The sequence below is a fragment of the Hemicordylus capensis genome, chromosome 3 (assembly GCF_027244095.1).
Source record: "Hemicordylus capensis ecotype Gifberg chromosome 3, rHemCap1.1.pri, whole genome shotgun sequence".
NCBI lineage: Eukaryota > Metazoa > Chordata > Lepidosauria > Squamata > Cordylidae > Hemicordylus > Hemicordylus capensis.
Window position 1 is genome coordinate 157066902 of NC_069659.1, and position 18939 is coordinate 157085840.

General features: G+C 44.2%; 1 long non-coding RNA gene across 1 annotated transcript in view; it reads left to right on the plus strand.

Annotated features, from left to right (window-relative positions):
- The first annotated feature begins 2305 nt into the window (after positions 1 to 2305).
- The window catches only part of LOC128349850 (uncharacterized), a 32182-nt gene continuing 15548 nt past the window's right edge, over positions 2306 to 18939 (plus strand). The window contains exon 1 of the long non-coding RNA XR_008319035.1: positions 2306 to 2358. This is a non-coding gene — a long non-coding RNA (uncharacterized LOC128349850). The remainder of the gene's footprint in view (positions 2359 to 18939) is intronic.

Sequence of the window (18939 nt, forward strand, 5' to 3'; positions counted from 1 at the left end):
TGCTGCTCCCCGCCACCGTGTGTGGTTTTGCAGGGGGTGGGGTTGTGCTCCCAGCCCTTGAGATGGACCCTGGGGCCACCGCCACTTGTTGTGGGCCAGCCAATGGGAGCTCTGGAAAGGCTGCATAAGCAGCCATTCTCAGTCATTCCTTTTCAGTTGCCTCCAGTCCCACTTCAGTGAGGATTGTCCGGTCACCTTCTGGGGACAAGTAGGAATTTTTGGGGTCATATTTAATTGGCTTTGATGTGGCCTTTTTTTGCCTACTTCTCATTGAAGTTGATCAGAGGGTTTGCATGTTTGGTCACTTTGCTGGTGAGTGTGGGTTGGTATAGGTTGACTTGATCAGTGTCTGACTGTAGGACCATTTAAGGTGAGTAGGCAAGCTGAAAAACAGCTCTTGCAGGTTTTGCGGCCCTTGGGCTGAGATACACCCCTACTTAGAGGCTGGCTGGCACCCACCACTGAGAGTTCTGCAGCCTGGGTGGGTGGGGCTGGTTGGCCTCCTCTCAGTGGAGTTAACACTTCATGGTTGTTATAATGTCCAGATTTTGTCCAGGCTGAATTAACACCCAGTCTTTCACCCTGTTCTGGACAGTCCTCCTTATGAGGCTGACATTTAGGGGGATAAACCCCTGCTAACTTGGCAAAGAGGCACCTTTTAACGTGGTGATTCTCTTTATTCTCATAGTCTGGGGACACCTGGTACCCACAGAGCCCTGTAGTTTGTCGTGGTAGAATACAGGAGGGGCTTAACATTGCCTCCTCCCGCACAGTATGAGATGATTCCTTTCAGCATCTTCCTATATCGCTGCTGCCCAATATAGGTGTTTCCCATAGTCTGGGAAATATACCAACGGGGATTCAAACCGGCAACCTTCTGCTTCTTAGACAAGCATTTCTCTGCTGTGCCACTTAAGGTGACCCACATTCTAATTGTTATGCCTCATTGCAGGTTATGTAATATTAACTAATAAAAGTGGCCCTAGTTCATCCAATCACACGTCTTGTCTTTATTGGGCCTGGGTATGTAATATGCTGTAACAAATAATACCATTTTGAGTAACCAAAGCTTCTTTTTTTTAAAAAAGAGAGAGAGACAGTAATGACCATCAATTATGTAAGATAGAGTAGAAAAGAATGGATTTTCCCCTCTAGGCTGGTGATAGAACACCAATGTTTGAGCAACTTAAATTAATGTAGGAAACTTGCACTTCAGAACCTGAGGCAAGGAGAATCAGCTGACTGTGCTTGTTTGAGAGAGGAATGCCAAGGGCCAGATCTTTTTGCAACACAGCACATCACTGAATTCATTGGCAAATGTATTAGATGGAACATTGCTTCCTCAAAAGTGCCAGAAAAATCCTAATCTTTAGGAAATGCCAGTGCAGCCCAGCCACCCATGAATATGAATCTGCATCGAAATTTATTGTCAGCCATGACTCCTGAGAAATCTTGGACACATTATTTTATAGCTGGCCTACAGAACTTGTGACTCATAAAGCCATACATAGTCCACCCACCATGTATAGCATCCCATCACAGGCTTAATAAATCTTCTCTTTCTGCTGCTTGCCTGGGTCTACTAAAACAGCTATGTTTTTAAGACCATGAAAAGCCACAGTTCATGGCTCATGAGCTGCATTTGGCCAGGTGGGTCACAGTTTCTGCACATGTGCATTGTAGTATTGTTCACCTGTACAATAGAAATAATACTGTTGATTGTAACGCTGTCCTACTTGTACGTTATAAACAACCTCCAACACAATTGTTATGTAACCCTCACCCACCCACTCTCCACCTCTCCAGTTATGAATGAAATGGCCAGGCCTGAGCTCAATTAGGAGTGGCAGGGGTGAAGAATAACACAGTGAAGCCCCAGACTAGTGAACTACTTTCAAATGTATGGCTGCCTTCGCACATAATGCCAAACCTAAGGTGAACGAGTCAGAGGTTCAGAGGTTCGGTTTTATGGTCATCTGAACACATGAAACCATGGTTTCATTACAAGAGCCACCTGAGGTTTCCTTCCCCCAAACCCTAATTTGAACTTACAGTTTGTAGTGAGTTTCACTGCTCAAACCTCAGGTTTGAATGTGGCATCTTGTCATCCAAATTCCGGCGCCATCGTAACCTAGGTTTCATGCTGTGCCTGCTCCCAAAACCATAGAGAGAGGGTGGCTCAGACAAGACTAGAAACGCATCAACTCTGTGCCTGCTGTACTTCTCGCTGGCCACCTCTCAGATCAGTTGCTCAGCACTCCACAGTCTCTGCACTCCTCCCACTGTTGCCAGGCAACAGGGATGCCACTTTACCATGTCCCAAGCTTCAGTGCATTTAAAGGGAGAGACCCACATTGGGTAGGCCTATTTTCCATTGTGTCTTATGTTCCCCCCTTTCCTAATCTGCAGAAAAAGGGGGAGGGATGACAAGACAGGCACAGAGGGAGAGGTCTCCACAAAGTAAGGGCTGTAGAAGTATTTCTGCAAGCAAATGGAGTCTTGGTGACACCAGGAATCAAACAGCTAAATTGTTCCCCAACAAAGATTGCACATGCCAGGGGAGCAATACCTGAAGTTTGGGTGAAAATATGGCCCCTGGAATTCTTGAGTGGTGTTGCTCTATTTTTTGTACAAGTTTGTCAGGGAATTGGGGCCAGGCCATTCCCCTTGGGTGCAGGCATACAGTGTCTGGCATAGCTCAAAAGAAGAACCATCCATTGTAGCATTATTCCAGGTTGGTGGTGGTTAGTGACTTCAATGTGCATTTTGGGACTGAATTGGCAGGAGTTGCTCGGGAGTTCATAGCAGCCATGACAACTATGGGCCTTTCCCAAGTGGTCTCAGGTCCCACACATGTTGCTGATTTGGTTTTTAGCTCGGATCAGGGAGGAGTTCCATGGGTGGGGACTCCTATGCTTTCCTCATTGTCATGGACAGACCACCACCTGGTGAAGGTTAAATTTGCAGCTGCTAGTCACCTCTGTAGAGGTGAAGGGACTATTAGGATGGTCTGTCCGAGGAGGCTATTGGATTCCCAGAAACCTTGGAAGGTTTTACTGTGGGCTCTGCCAGTAATCTTGTTGAAACCTCGTGGGAAATTGGAATAATGAGATCGATCACTCCTAAGTCTCCTCTCTGACCCACTTCTAAAGTAGCTCCATGGTATACAGGAGAACTACAGGAGCTGAAATAGCTAGGTAGATGACTAGAGTGCAAATGGAGAAGGACTCAACTCAAATGTGACAGATTGCAGCACAGAACACAATTGAAATTCTATACTCTGGTGCATATTGTGTCTGCAGGTTCGTGTCCAGTGGAATTGTTGAGGGTGGTGAGGGAACTTATACAGGCCCCTTTCACTCCAGCTTTGGAGCCATTAGTTAGCCACTGTTAAGCTTCTGTTGAGTTTTTTGTGGACAAAATCTCTTTTATTTGAGCTGACCAGGATTCCACAATTAGTGCAGAGTCTTTAGTGGGAGTATCCAGTAACTCCTCTTGTGTGCTTAAATTGAATCAGTTGCAGTTTGTGATTCCTGAGGATGTGAACAAGCTGCTTGGAAATGTGTGTCCTACCACCTGCTCTCGAGACCCTTGTCCGAAGGCTTATACTATCAAGCAAGGAGATTGTTAGAGAAGGCCTGGTTGAGATAATAAATGCTCCTCTGAGGGAAGGTAGGATGCCTCCTTGTTTAAAGGAGGCAATTATTAAACCTCTTTTAAAGAAGCCTACACTTGATCCCTCAGAGTTGAGCAATTATAGGACTGTTTCGAATCTCCCATGGTTGGCCAAAGTGACTGAGAAGGTAGTGGCTTCTCAACTCCAGGCATTATATGAAACAGATTATCTAGACCCATTTCAAACTAGTTTTGGGGCGGGCTTTGGGTGGAGACTGCTTGGTTGGCCTTATGGATTATCTCCAAAGAAGTATTGACAGAGGAAGTTTGACTCTGTTGGTCCTTTTGGATCTCACGGTGGCTTTCAATACCATTGACCATGATATCCTTCTGGATCACCTGAGAGGACTGGGCATAGGCGGCACTACTTTGCAGTGGTTCTGCTCATCCCTCTCGGGCAGATTCCAGAAGGTGTTACTTGGAGACTATTGCTCTATGAAGAGAGAGTGTTTGTATTGCTCTTTTTGTATGAACCTCTCAGGGCTCCATTCTGTCTCCAATCCTTTATAATGTCTACATGAAACCGCTTGGAGAGATCCTCAGCAGATTTGGTGTAGGGTGTTATCAGTACGCTGATGATACTCAAATCTATTTCTCCATGTCAGCTTCATCAGCCAATGGCATAACTTCCCTAAATGCTTGCCTTGAGGCAGTAATGGGCTGGATGAGGGATAACAAACTGAGACTGAATCCAAACAAGATGAAGGTGCTCATTTTAGGAAGCCAGAATGTGGGAAATGGGATAGATCTGCAGGGTCTGAATGGGGTTACACTCCCCCGGAAGGAACAGGTCCACAGTCTGGGTACTTCTGGACCCAACCCTCTCTCTGATACCTAAGGTGGGGGCATTGGCCAGGTGTGCTTTCTATTAGCTTTGGCTGGTTTCCCAACTGCACCCTTTCCTGGAAGTGAGTGACCTTAAGACAGTGGTGCCCATGCTGGTAACCTCCAGGCTTGACTATTGCAATGCACTCTATGTGGGGGTGCATTTGTACATAGTCTGGAGATTGCAATTGATGCAAAATGCTGCTGCCTGACTGGTCTCTGGGTCGTCGCAAAGAGACCATACTACTCTGGTTTTAAAAGAACTACACTAGCTACCAATAGGTTTCCAGGCAAAATGCTAAGTGTTGTTATTTCTTAGAAAGCCCTTAACAGTTTAGGCCCAGAGTATTTAAGAGAATGCTTTCTTTATTATGAATGCTAGCGCCTATTAAGATCTTCAGGGGAGATTCATCTGAGAATGTCACCAGCTCATCTGGTGAAGACTCAGGCAAGCCTTCTCTGTAGTTGCCCCAGAGCTGTGGGATGCACTTCCTGCTACTGCTGCTCCATCCCTGTTGACCTTTATGAAGCAGCTGAAGAGACATCTCTTCAGCCAGGCTTTTTAGCTATTTAGTGGTTTTTAGCCATTTGAATTTGAATTTATATGTTTTAAGGTTTGTTTGTTTTTTTTAAAAAAATGTTTTGTTTTAATGCTGTAAACCTGTGGAGACTGTGGTGGTATTGGTTGGTATACATCCCAAATAAATAAATAAATAAATAAATAAGTAAGTAAGTAAGTAAATAGGTCCTAGCCTGGGAATTTTGAACATGCATTAGGAGATATCTCCGATGCCAACCAACTCTGCCCATCCAGGAGCGCCCAGACACATGGAGCAGCCAAGACTCCTTGGACTCTGTAAGGGTTGAATGGAGAGACTGCGTGTGAGTTCTGTTGTTAACTAGAGATACCAGGGGCCCACATCAGTGGGGCCCCCTATAGTTGGATGGGCTATTACAGAAGACTTCTTGGCCCGGATCTATGCATCCAAGAGCATCCTTTGACTTGGTGGACCAAACCCCATGATCCTTTGCCTGCCCTCATATACATATCCCCTCCTAGGAAGTCATCATGATTCCTTCCTAGAGTAAGAGGAAAAGAGTGCCCCTCATTATCCCCCGATACCAGTAGTTCTGCTTGTGTGAGACTGAGTGGCTGCCAAGCCTTTGCAAGAGCTGTGGCACAAGTAGTTAAATGCCCTTTCCCTCCCGAGGGTGGCCAACCGATGGTGAAAAGGTACTGTCAAGCTCAACATGCCCCCTAGAAAATCCTGGCCAATGGTTGCAGCCATACAAATATGCTCAGGGCAGATCCAGCACATGCACACACACACACACACACACACACACACACACACACACACACCCCAGGTGCTCTGGCACCCCCTTTGAATTGATTGGAATATGGCAGTCCTGCACAACATATGTGCAAGCTTTCTTCCTGGCCTTCATGCTTTACCAGCACAATAATCTTTCCTCCATTCAGCACTGAATGAAGAGGATTTCAGCAGCAAAATTTCTGTTCCGGGGCTGCCTGGCATAAGCTGTTAATAATAGCATCATTCTCACTCTTCATATGAGGAGAATGATGCAGTGATCAACAGCTTGTGCCAGGCAGCCCCAGAAGAACAAAAACTAACAATGCTGGTGCATCCTTTTCACATGGTGCTGAAGAGGAAGAAGGGTAAAGTAAACCAAGGTACTGTTCTTCTGCCTGCAGGCATGCTTAAGAGGCAGCAGTTTCTTTTTAAGCGTGGGCTTTCTTCAATTCAGGATCGCTGTCCTGTTGGTGACTGGGGAAGGAGGGGAGGAGAAAACTCTGTTTCTCATTTCAGGAAAGGAGGATGATTAGTAAACAGGGCCATCCTTTAGGTGGGGTGAGTGGGGTGATCATGGTCCTGTGGCTGGGCCCAACCACCTCCACCTTCAGCTGCCACTCCTTGCTGCCACCCTCCAGTAGCTCTGCCTCCTTGCTGCTTTCCTCCCTCCTTCTTCCTGCCTTCTTTTATGACCCCTGGCCTACCTCCACTCCAGTATTGTCCAGCAGAGGAGGAGACAGCCTAGAGAGGCAGAGGGGTGGGCTCTGCGCTGGAACAGAGAGGGGCACCTTCTTCTCTCCACAGCCACAGATACAGAAGGTGAGGAAGCTCCCTGGGGCCAGCCCGTCCTTTAGGTGAGCAGGCGAGTGAGGTGGTTGTGGCCAAAATTGAGGGAGAAGCAAAAGCCCTGCAGTGGGGCCCAACCAACTCCTCACCCCAGTTGCTAAGATCTATGCATATCACAAGCAGTTCTCTCCCCCTATTCTGGGAAATTCTGATTTTGTCAAGACTCTCTCTTAGGAGAGAACAAAAGCTGAGATTGTAAACACGCTGAATTCTGAACTCAGTGCTGCTTCCCATGCTTTTTCTTTGCTTGCTCAAAAATGATAGAAGAGAGGAAGACTTGGCATTTAAGGCTGCAATCCTGTACATAGTTACCTCAGAATAAGTTCACTAAGCTCAGTGGGACTCACTTCTCAGTAAATCGCATCAGGGTACATATGCACCTCTCATTTAGTAGATGGCTGGCAATCCAACTCCTTAGCACTGCATGTGCTATTGGTGGGGGCAGGAGGAGCGGTAGCCGGGTGTGACTGAGGGGGAGTGCTGCTCACCCCCACACCTCACCCTCCCAGGGATGCTAGCAACTCATGTCCCTCATGTCATGATGGCTGCTGGCTTTTAAAAATCAGCATCTCTTTATTAATATTTATTTCCCTCACTGCCACTGCGCTCTCTCTCTCTCTCGCTCTCTCTCTCTCTCTCTCATCAAGCCCATCCCATCCACTTTCCCCCATTTTTTCCTCCCTCCGTCTCTCTTTTCAAGCCTCCAGAGCCTCCCAATCTCCTTTCTCTCTCGTCTCCTACTCTTGTGGGATTTGTGGCTCTCTCTCTCTCTCTCTCTCTCTCTCTCTCTCATCAAGCCCATCCCATCCCCTTTCCCCCATTTTTTCCTCCCTCCGTCTGTCTTTTCAAGCCTCCAGAGCCTCCCAATCTCCTTTCTCTCTCATCTCCTACTCTTGTGGGATTTGTGGTGAAGGATCAAAAAGTGTCTGGATCCATTGGAATGTTGGCAACCATACTCCTCCCCCTGTATCCTCATTGTGCATTCTTTAGCTAGCCCAGAAAAGGAAAAGGGAGAAGAAAGATGGAGGAGGAGGAGGAAGGCAAAGTCAAAAGATGGAGGGATAAAGAGGGGAGGAAGAGAGTGAGGGAGTTGGCGAAAGAGAGTGGAGGAGGAGGAGGAGGAGGAGGAAGAAAGTTGTGAGTGGAGGGTAAGGAGCGGGGAAGAGGGGTCCTGCTTTCCATGGACATACTGTTGCTTTGGCTATAATCATTGAGTGTTAAAAATACGTTGAGAACAATAACAGTTAAAATGTGATGGTTATGTTCAGATTTATTTCTGAAATACACCCCCCCCAACAAACAAACAAACAAAAACAATACCCCCCCCCCAAGCATATTCTGATGATTGGGAAGTATGATATTGAGAATTTCTTCCCCCAACTACCAATTCGAATTATTTAAATTTCCCCTGAGCAAATTCCAATGTAAAATTAGTGCATTCAGCTAATTTAAATCACAGGGCAAGGGTGGGTGGGGCTGAAGGGAATGAGAGAATGATGGGGAAGGCGGAGGAGGAGGAAGACAGAAGGTGGTGTGAGGAGGTGGGCGCGAGGCAACAGAAGGTAGTACAAGACTATGTGTAGCCCTTAGAGGTGCATCAGAATCCAATCCGGCCTACCACCAGTTTTGAGTTTGGCACCCTTGGCATAGTGAATTTGCAAGAGAAAGAAAATCCAAGCCCCAATATTTTTATTCTGGAAAAAAATTATGGGGGGTGGGATTCCTGTGGCACCCGCTGTGATTTCCGGCTGGATCTGCCCCGGACATGCTGATGCTTTGTCCGCAATCTGGCAACATGAGCGGCCCACAGCTTACTGGGATTTGGCTTCAGAAGACCCAGAAGAGGAAGGGGCTTGCTAGGCTTCTATCTCTCATTCTAATCCTCTCACTCCAGAACTTAAATGTTTCTTCTCTTGTTCCCTTCTCTTCCTTAAGCCCAGCTCTTCCCTCAGTCCAGTTCTTACCTCAGAATTCACACTGAGGTAACCACAAAGGTCCAAAATCCCCATCTGTCCTCATGCTCCATCAGAGGTCTACACTAATAGGGTTGCATTTAAATATACATACGTGGTAAAAGTGACCTACCTCACAGGTTTGTCATGAACCCAAGCAACATAAAGATTTCAAAACACTTTGTAGATCAACCATACGGTGTGTTAATTCAACAGGAAGTGAATGTGAAGGCTGGCAAGGGATTACAAGTCTATTTTAACTTCCAGTTTATGATTTATTATCAGATCCAGCAATGGGCTGGAGAGCTACTCATCTGGGAGGGTCACTTGACCTCCCCACCACCACAATGCTATCTGTTCAACATGGAATCTTCAAAGACTAAGTGTAATATTCAACTGCAGCAGCTGGCATGGAGAATAAAATATATGTTGCTAAAAACTATCTAGAACTGCCACAAGCAATTGCAGTCATGGCCACTCAGCCAGAAAGTGTCCCAGGCGTGTCCTGAAATCTTGTTAAAGGCCACCACAATGACATGTGACCTCTGTTTTCTCCCTCTAACTTGGATCAAGGCTTCGGCCACATTCAGTCTCTCTCTCTCTCTCTCTCTCTCTCTCTCTCTCTCTCTCTGCAACTGTAAAAAAAATTTCAGCATTTTGATTTTATCAAACAGAACCGGAACTTTAAAAGTATCTCTTCTCTGTATGTATTTCTTAGGGGTGGGGGACAATGTTAGACAATGAACATTAAATGAACACTATCTAAAACTGTTTTTGATATAATGCAGAAGTTTAACAGAACAAAAGCATAGTGTTATAATGTTCCTTCCCTTTAACAGTAACTGTTATTTTTATTTAAAAAAATAGTGGAGCATGCATTAAAAAAAATCTCAAGAGCTTGTTATAAAATGGCTTGGAGTGTCTCAGAAGGGCATGTCTCTGATTGCACAAACAATGCCTTCTATTTGTTAATTGAACATTAGCGCTGCACAAATGTATTCATTTATATAAAAGCCTGAACACAAGTTTAGCTTAGGGCCTTGAGTGCCTTTGTGCACAGTGTAATCATGCCCTTGTTGTTGTTATGGGTGTGTGTGTGTGCACTGAACAACGTCTGTTTTTATTAGTTTCCAAAAGTCTTCTCAATGAATGTTCTCCTCATTTATTGCAGGACCCCCTGCTGACACCGATGTGCCTGCCAGCCACACCCTTGATGGTTGTGCCTTCAGCATTATTGAGAAAGGGGGCCATAACTGCATGTGTCACACTGGTAGTGGCCAGGTCATCCTTGGCTACCACCACCATTATGAACACAGGTATGGCCCCTTTTTCAAAAACATTAAAAGTGAGGCCAACAGGTGTGACCAGCAGATTCACCATAGGTCCAGTGGGTGTGGTCTAACTCATCTCTCCCCTTTATTTTCCACTCATTACCAGTTATTAAATGTTGGAAGCATTATTTGAGGAGGGGACTAACGAAAATCGTGTGATGTGTCTAATATAGATAATGATCCATCAGTGTACTATACTGTGTCAAAATGGTGGCTCTCTTATATTCAGCAATTGTCCTTATTCAACCCAACACAGCTGCCCTCTCAGTGGCTATTGCTGGTGTCACTCATGTATTTCTTGTTTAGATTTTGAGCCCCTGAGGGTAAATCATCCTTTACCCTCATTTTATCATTGCTTTTGTTATGTAAGCCGCTTTGTAATTTTTTGTTGAAAAGTGATATGTAGGTATTCTTAAATATTATCATTATTATCATCATAATCACCATCGTTATCATCATCATCAAGTAAGGGTACACTCTAGTCAAAATTTATTGGTTCCATTGATTTCAGTGGCAGAGATTTAAGCCCATTCCTATCTTATTTATTTATTATTTCTCTGTATAAACCACCCTGAGTCATTTTTGGAAGGACGGTATAGAAATTGAATGAATGAATGAATTTGCTACTGAAATATTTAATTGTGGTTGGATTATGCCAGAGAAGTATTTAATTAGAATTAATATTCAACATGAGAAAAAATGGTTTTGTAGAACAAGGACAAAGTTCTGCTCACAGTACGGGCTTGTGCTCATTTTCCAGTAGGTAAATCAATGACCTTGGCCCAAAGTGGTTTATCATAAAGTCTTTGAGTTAGTTTACATGTGTGTACACATCTCTTGATTACTCCACAAGTGATTACTGCAGCTAAGAGCCGGTCTAGACATGGAGGCTATTCACACACGCATGAAAAACCTGGCCCGATCCCAGTGGCTACATGACAGCAAACCCATCTAAGTAGCCTCCCTCTATCTCATTTTTTGATCGCTGGCATACTCGGTGGGGGGAGGTCCTAATAATGCACCACACACTTGCACTTTGCATTATTGGAGCTCTAGGAGGTGGGGTGACACGCAGTGGCATGTCCCAGTACCCTGAGCCCCAGAGCTGCAGAGGGAGCCACTTCTCATCTGGGTGGGTGATCTGCCCTCCCAGGGAAGGAAGGGAGATCATCTGTGAGGATGGCAGGTTAAACCTGCCTTCCCCACAGACTTCCCCAGAGCTCTTCTCACTGATCATGAGAACTCCTTTTATCTTGAGCACAAGGATCAGCATCCTTGTAGCAAACATATTACATCCCAGCGAACCTTTGTTAACCCTTTTGTTGAAAACTGGAATAATAATAAGAATACGAATAAGAATAAGAATTATTATTATTCACTGTGTGAGTCTGTGATATAATGAAGTGAGTTTCCCAGTCTCCATCAGTGGCTGCCATTGTTGTGGATAACAGCTGTTTAATTCATCATATAACTCACTGGCATACATGTGGTGCAAAGTAATGTGGGTGGTTCTGATTACATTGAAAAGAATGTGAATAGCACTCCCAGAATGTGGGCACGCTGCTTTCAGTATTTTAACTCGTGTGCAAGACCTCTGGTGGTTTCTTAGGAGCCCACAGCAGCACATGCAGCTCAGAAGCATTACGCTGCACAACATGTGGACCTCTGTGAGTTCTGCTTTACAAGATGACTAGCAAGTGGGAAATTTGCTGTGATAATTCCAGTTCCAGTAGTAATACTTATATCTAGCTTGGCTTTGAACCTGTGGGGTGATGTAATCAAAAATAATTCAGTGAAGGGTGCTATGAAAATTCTGTCTGTGGTGTTTTATTTGAAAAGTCTCAAGCGAAGAACAAGCATGTACAGGTTGAGTACAAAATGAAAGCTAAAGGGAGAAACAGGAGGACTGGTGGAAGGTGAAACTTGAATATACAATCTCTATAGAATACCAAATTTATGGCCCAGTGCAAATATGATCTTGGGCACTTCCTGATGTGGTGTCCTACATAGAGGAGAGCTGGTCTTGTGATAGCAAGCCTGAACTGTCCCCTTTGATAAGCAGAGTTGGTCCACATTTGCATTTCAATGGGAGATTAATTGTGAACACTGTAAAATATTCCCCTTAAGGGATGGGGTCACAATGGGAATGGCACCTGGATGATTGCATGCAGAAGGTTTCAGGTTCCCTCCCTGGCATCTCCAAGAGAGGGCTGAGAGAGACTCCTGCCTGTAACCTTGGAGAAGCTGCTGCAAGTCTGTATAGACCAGGCCTTCTCTCCTTTGGCCCTCCTGCTGAAGTTGGCCTAAAACTCCCATAATCCCTGGCTATTGGGCACTGTGGCTGGGGATTATGGGAGTTGTAGTCCAAAAACAGCTGGGGACCCAACGTTGAACAGGCCTGGTGTAGACCATACTGATTTTGATGGCCCAGTGGTCTGACTCAGTATATGGCAGCTTCCTATGTTCTATCTATCTATCTATCTATCTATCTATCTATCTATCTATCTATCATATTTTTATGTCACCGTTCATCCTAAGATCCCAGGGCGATTAACAATGAAATAAAAACTATAAAAACAGTTCAATAAAAACAACCTCAAAATAAAACAAACACAGCTATGTCCTAAAAAGAGAGCTGGGGGGCACTGAGTGGCCAAAGCCACTCCAAAGATGGATAAAATATACAGTGATGGTTGAAGGCTCAAGGTAAAAGGCTCAAGGGAAAATATAATCCATGTAGTTTTGCTGAAAAGTGCATCTGAAAAGGAAAGGTCGAGCTCTTCTTTCATTACAGAACTTTTTAATAGTACATGTGTATTGCAACAGGGGGCAGAGCTCACTGCTAGTCAGTCTCATCATAAAGTTGTCAATGTTTTTTCTGTTTCCTGCCCATCAAACCAAACTGCTAATGCAGGAGTAAGTACTAGGCTGAAGATTCTAAGCAATCACACACCCCCTCACACTCCTCTAGGAAGGCTTTTAATGTCAGCAGTGAGACTCAGGCAGGCGGTCAACAGACTTAAAGTATTTACAGTTTCCCCACTAAGAGTACATGACATTAGACGTGTTTTTGCATTTCTGTCTGCATAGGTTTTTCTTCCTAAGTAGCAGCTGCAGAGCAAGGGCTGATCTGTATCAGAACCATGGTTTGGAAGAGGAGTTTCTTTGCCCCTAGACAACAGTCCAAATAAAAATTACCTCATGAGGTGGTTGCTAACCCTGGAAGGGAGCCACCATTGGTGTCTATGAATAAAAGCTTTATTTTGGTCATAGACCAGCAGTAACAGCACAAATACTGTGCAAATACAGTAAAAGGCAACAGGTGTCTATGGTTTCCTGGGCCTAATAGTGGTCTTTAAGGATACCCTTCACAGGGACCACAGTGTGGGGAGAAAGCGTTAGCACTTTTCCACACATGTCATGGTCCAGATCACTGATTTAAAGAGTAAACAAAAAACAAGACATAGACAGAAGAGCAAAATTCTATTTCATTTCATGTGTAGTTTGAAATAGAATGAAAAAATTAGATCGGTGATTTTGCAAACACCACAAGTTTGTTTGATAAACCCCAGTGGGGTTTTTTGGGGGTCTCTCAGAGTTTTTCTTTCAATCCACTTAGAAGCAGCTTAGCCTTGTTTTTGAGTGAAAAAGATTGTTTTAGCTCAGACTGCAGTCTCTCCAACAGAAGTTGCTCTAAGACGAGTCAAGACTAGTTTTTCTTAACCTAGTTTGATTCACGTAGGAAACATAGGCATCTACCTGTAAAAATGATGACAATATCAGATACTGCACAGGAGGAAAAAGAGAGCTGAGCTTTCTGTTAAACACCAGATGGAAATACTTGAGTTTCCCCTCCCCTAAGATGGGAACAAAAAGGGATATTATTTCTGAAAACTATTTCCAGCTAATCATTTGGTACGAAGTGGCTGTATTATATCTGCAGCTTGTTCCGTCTGCCATATGACAATGTATCCATGAAGAGTTAACCAACCCTGGAAAACTCTCTGTAAATAGATAAGAATCTTTAATACTAGTTTCAAAGGAGGTGACTCAGGCTTCTTTTGTTAAAGTTTGAAGATGGTTTTTAACAGCTGACATCTGTTCCCTTCAATATTTATGATGAAAGGAAAGCTATGAGATTCTTCAATGGTGGCACATAATCTCTTGGAAGATATAGGAGACCAGCATTGTGCCAGCTTGAGGAAGCAGAAAAGCATTGTTTCTTAATGAAACAAATGGTAAACAGAAGGCATAGCTGCCTCTTTAGGAGGAGACGGCACCTGTTATTTCCAGATAAAGGGGACGCCCCTGTTGTTTTTCACCATCATAGGTAGTTAAAAATACATTTGGAAGTGCAGAAACAGGTGTGAATGGGATGCAATAGCAAAATAGCATTTTCTCCCATAGGCAAACAAAACCTGGATTATTACCAAAGATTTCCCTTATTTATGAAAACAGTGACAAGGAAAAAAAATCTGCAAAAGAGAATCCTAAATGTGCTGTGGAGAAATGCAGGACTGCAGAAATGCAGAGGGAAGGATGTGGCAGATGCTGCAGCATATGAAGGCCCCTTATCGAACCAAATTATTTATCTACAGTAGGTGTCACTGTGTTCTAATCCAAATGTGCAAGGATGATTCCCTGCAATGGTGAACTTCAGCTCCAAGGACAAACACACATTGTTGAACTAAAGTTACTATCGTGTTCCTTTAAAGGGTGACTTAATCTTCCAGTTTTCTTCTCTTACTCTTCCTGAAGAAAAATATAAATATGCATCTAGATATTATAAGCCTGCCTAAAATGTAACCCAGCAAGCTAATGCAGCCCACTAGACATGTATTGTGGCCAGCCAGGTACTTGACAACCTTCTGCTTTTCAGTTCCAGGGAAGCAGCAAAAGCAGAAAATGAATCAAGCATTGCTAGGTGCTCAAAAGATTTAGTACCCAGTCCCACAGCCCCTCTTTTGGAAATGTCCACCAAGAACAATTATGTCTGGCTGCTCCCCAAAGAGAAAATGCTGTACTGGAAGCTAAAATGTCTATTTTGTCGTCAGCACAGCACATTTTAGGGAGGAAACAGAGATGAGAAACAATCACTGCTGGATCAGCAGCAGTAGCTGAAGCAAATGTCCACCCCATGCCCCATTTGAGTTGATGAGATTCACTTCTCTGAGCCATTCATTGGGGGCTCGAGCCCATGGGCTACCCCCTAAAGAGGACACTGCTATCAAGCTACAAGCAGACTGCCATGGGATGATGAAACTTTGTTGTAGGGTACAAATTGTGTACAGTATATACTCATCTGACTATTTTTGTAAAGTAGTCCTCTAAGTAGCCCCCTTCATAAGACACCTTTAATTTGTTTTTGTTCTTCCAAAAGTTGCCCTTCCATTACTGGCTTGGAACGAGTTCAACTCATGTAAATTACTTATATGTCTCGTCTGGGTGGGTTAAGATTTCTAAAGCCATTCACACTTTATAAAGGCTTTATTTGGTTCCTTGTTTTCAGTTACTTCTTTGCAGTTCCTAGTTCTGTTCCTAATTTCACTTCAGAGGTGCAGATCTAGACTGAATAAGAAGTGGTTTTAAATAAGTCTGCACCTCCCACATAACTAACCAATCAATCAATCTTTATTTCGTTCTTTGAACAGCATAAGATAGAACAAAAAAGTAGCGTTAAAAACATTGTATGCCTGAGGAAAGCAGTAACTCTAAAGTTCCAACTAAGAACTATAGAATGTTATAAAAATAATGAAAATATGATAAAATAAATGTATAAAGGCAAGAAAAATTATGAGCATAAGACTAACATCTATGAGAAGTTATAAAAAGTCAAGGTTAGAATTAAAATTTGATTAAAATATAAGATGGAAATAGTATAACTGGATAGGAAAGGAGGCAGTGCAGGTATGAACTATGTTGAGCCCAATTTATTCTTGCTGGTGGTCAGATCCTGGTGAATTTTTCATGCTGCCGCACATAACTTGGCAACACTGTGAGCCCTTTCTTAAGAACAATGAGAAAGGGTAAGAGGACTAGCGGGGAGAAAACCTTTAAAAGCTTACCTCCCCACAGATGATCAAGAGCTCCTTCTTGTGAGGGTGGATTGTCTGCCCAGATGATTGCTGGTTACTGCCAGCAGCATGGAGGGTTGGGGTGCCAAGACATGTTACCCCACGTCACCCCACCCCCTTGAACTCCCACAATGCACCGTGCAAGTGCGCAGTGCATTATGGAGATTCTTCCTCAGGAACACAGGAAGCTGCCATATACGGAGTCAGACCATAGATCTATCTAATTCAGTATTGTTCTACTGTATACAGACTGGCAGCGGCTTCTCCAAGGATGCAGGCAGGAGTCTCTCTCAGCCCTCTCTTGGAGATGCTGCCAGGGAGGGAACTTGGAACCTTCTGCTCTTCCCAAAGTGGCTCCATCTCACAAGGGGAATATCTGACAGAGCTCACACATCAAGTCTCCCATTCATATGCAACCATAGAGAAATGGATCCATAGAGAAATTGGGCCAGTTACTTAGCTTTAAAGAGTTTTAGGGCTGTAGGTATGTAATAGCCTCCTTTTGACTGGAAGAATTTTAAAATGGCAGCAGAACTCCTCTGGGCATTTTGGGTTACATAGGTGCCTTTTGGTGCATGAAAATTTTCACAGTCGGCTTTTAGTTCGCATCTCTGCTGGAATGGAGGTGTGCATTCACATATCGGTCAAATTTACCTCCAAGTCCCTGTGAGCTATCAGGGAGCACTTCATACACAAATTGGGGTTTTCATCATGCGTTAGAATGTAGACTGATTTATATCTGGGGTGAAAATATCCACTTTTTCTGTTGGTTTTGGTGCGCAAGTTTGAACTCACAGAAAACCAGCAATAAAGCCTGATGCCTGGGAAAGCTCCATGTGAAGTTATTTTTTATTAGCTTAGGAGAATTAGATCATCTACAGGAACCTTCCCAGGTCTTAGTTGGGAGATCAGATCCTTGACCTCTGTGGGCATCACCAGCGGCCAGGCAGACTCCATGTCATTCTGAAGGCATCTGTGGCCCCATACTTCATCGCTGTGCAGTTCACTAAAGTGTTTTTCTCAGACCTCTGGTGGAATGTAACTGTCCATATGTGTCAGGCCATTGCTGGGGTGATACATGGTGATGTGCCAGAATGAGACCGAGTAATTAGATCTGACTGCTTCAATGAGACATGACAAATTGTCTTCATGATGTCACTTTTCTTGAGTTTGTGTAGTTGTATTGCCTCTTCTGCTTGAGGAGGTCCTGCATAGCTGAAGGTCCTGCGGTTAGATGCTTTTGTAATTCCTGCACTAGGTCGCTATAGTTCTCTAGGATTGAGTTGGAGGGTTCTGCTGAGAGCAGAGAAAGGCAGATGCGCTGCAAGTGTGCTGAGGTGTTTTTTTCTGTTATTGCTTTGTCCCATTGGATGGAGTGGGAGGACCAACTGGCTCTTCCTGCTGGATTTAAACCATTCTAGTCTCTAGAGTATTTTGGGTTGCTGACCTGTTTCTATTCTAGATGCCTATTCCATCTGCATCTGTGCTTTTGAATCATATTAGAAACCACAAATAAGAGGCTGGGAGCAAGGAATGAACCTCAGCCTCACAACAAATACTTGAGATGAATGCAGCCACAAATCATATTATGGTGTCTGTATGCTGGGTAGGGGACTGAAGTAAGATAAAGATGGGTTACAAGAAGTGACTTACAATATAGACTCCAAACGGCTTCCTCATGATGGTTAGGTATTGGGAAGATTAATCCATGCAGAAGAGTGATGGCTAAAATAACATACAGTTGTGAACAACAAATTTCCAATGAGGTCTCAGATACTCTTCATCTGACTGATAAAGTTTATTAGCCTCACTAGATGCCAGGCCCTGATTTCAGAAAGCACAGGGCTACAAGGACAAAGAAACAATGAGGTGCTTCACACGATCAAAGTGATGTGCCTTCCTCGCACACAAGCAGAGTGCTCACCCTGGGAGGCCAGAGCTGGTTGGGGTTGCGGGGATTGGGGGCCTCAGGATGCACAAGTGGGGAGATGTGCAATTGGGGAGAATTCCCCAGGCATTCTAGGGAGACCCCCAAGGCTGGGAGGCTTGGGTCTCCTTGCAAGCCGCCTCAGCACAGAGTCACGTTGCAGCATCTCATGACCAGGAAAACCATGTTAACAGAGCTCCATTAACCTGGTTTAAGGGGAGAGGGAATTAGGCTGGCTAGCCATCGTAGATCCACCTGGCTCACTCACTATCCTGGTAGTTCTGACGCTCACTAGAAACTGGGCTGGTCTCCCTTAGCCCAGTTTCTAGTGATCATCAGAACAGCTTCACTGTATGTTGTTCTCTCCATTTCAGAAAACATAAAATCCAGCAGTTACTCTGCTATTTTCCAAGAAGGGTAACGGCCAATGTTGTTTCTATGTCTCTGTAGTCCTATGCAGGGGCGTAACTATAATTGGGCAAGGGGAGACAGTTGTCTGGGGGCCCACTGCCTTGGGGGCCCCCAGAGGAAAGTCACATGACTGACTCCCCCAGCCGCGCACCCACCCAGACTTCCTTCAGTTGTATTCATCTTCTGAAACTGATGCATGTGTTAAGACCTGGAGCTACCAGGACAGCATGTCTTTCTCTAGTATTGTTAAAGGACTTGCATCATCCACAATTTACAAAACCTTTTAAAAAATCATTTAGGATGATGTTCTATTGTGGCACATAGGATGGATAGAGAGATAGAGAGATAGAGAGATAGACAGATAGATAGATAGATAGATAGATAGATAGACAGATAATATAATAAAATTTACTATGCTTTTTGTTACCACTATTCAGCCTCATTTAAGATTTTTTTACTTCATGAGCTGAGCTTCAGTGAGGGGGGCGATTTTAAAATCTTGTCTCTGGGCCTTGCTACGCCCCTGGTCCTATGCATCTCAACATCAGGGTCTAGCATCTAGTGAGGCAAATAGACTTAATT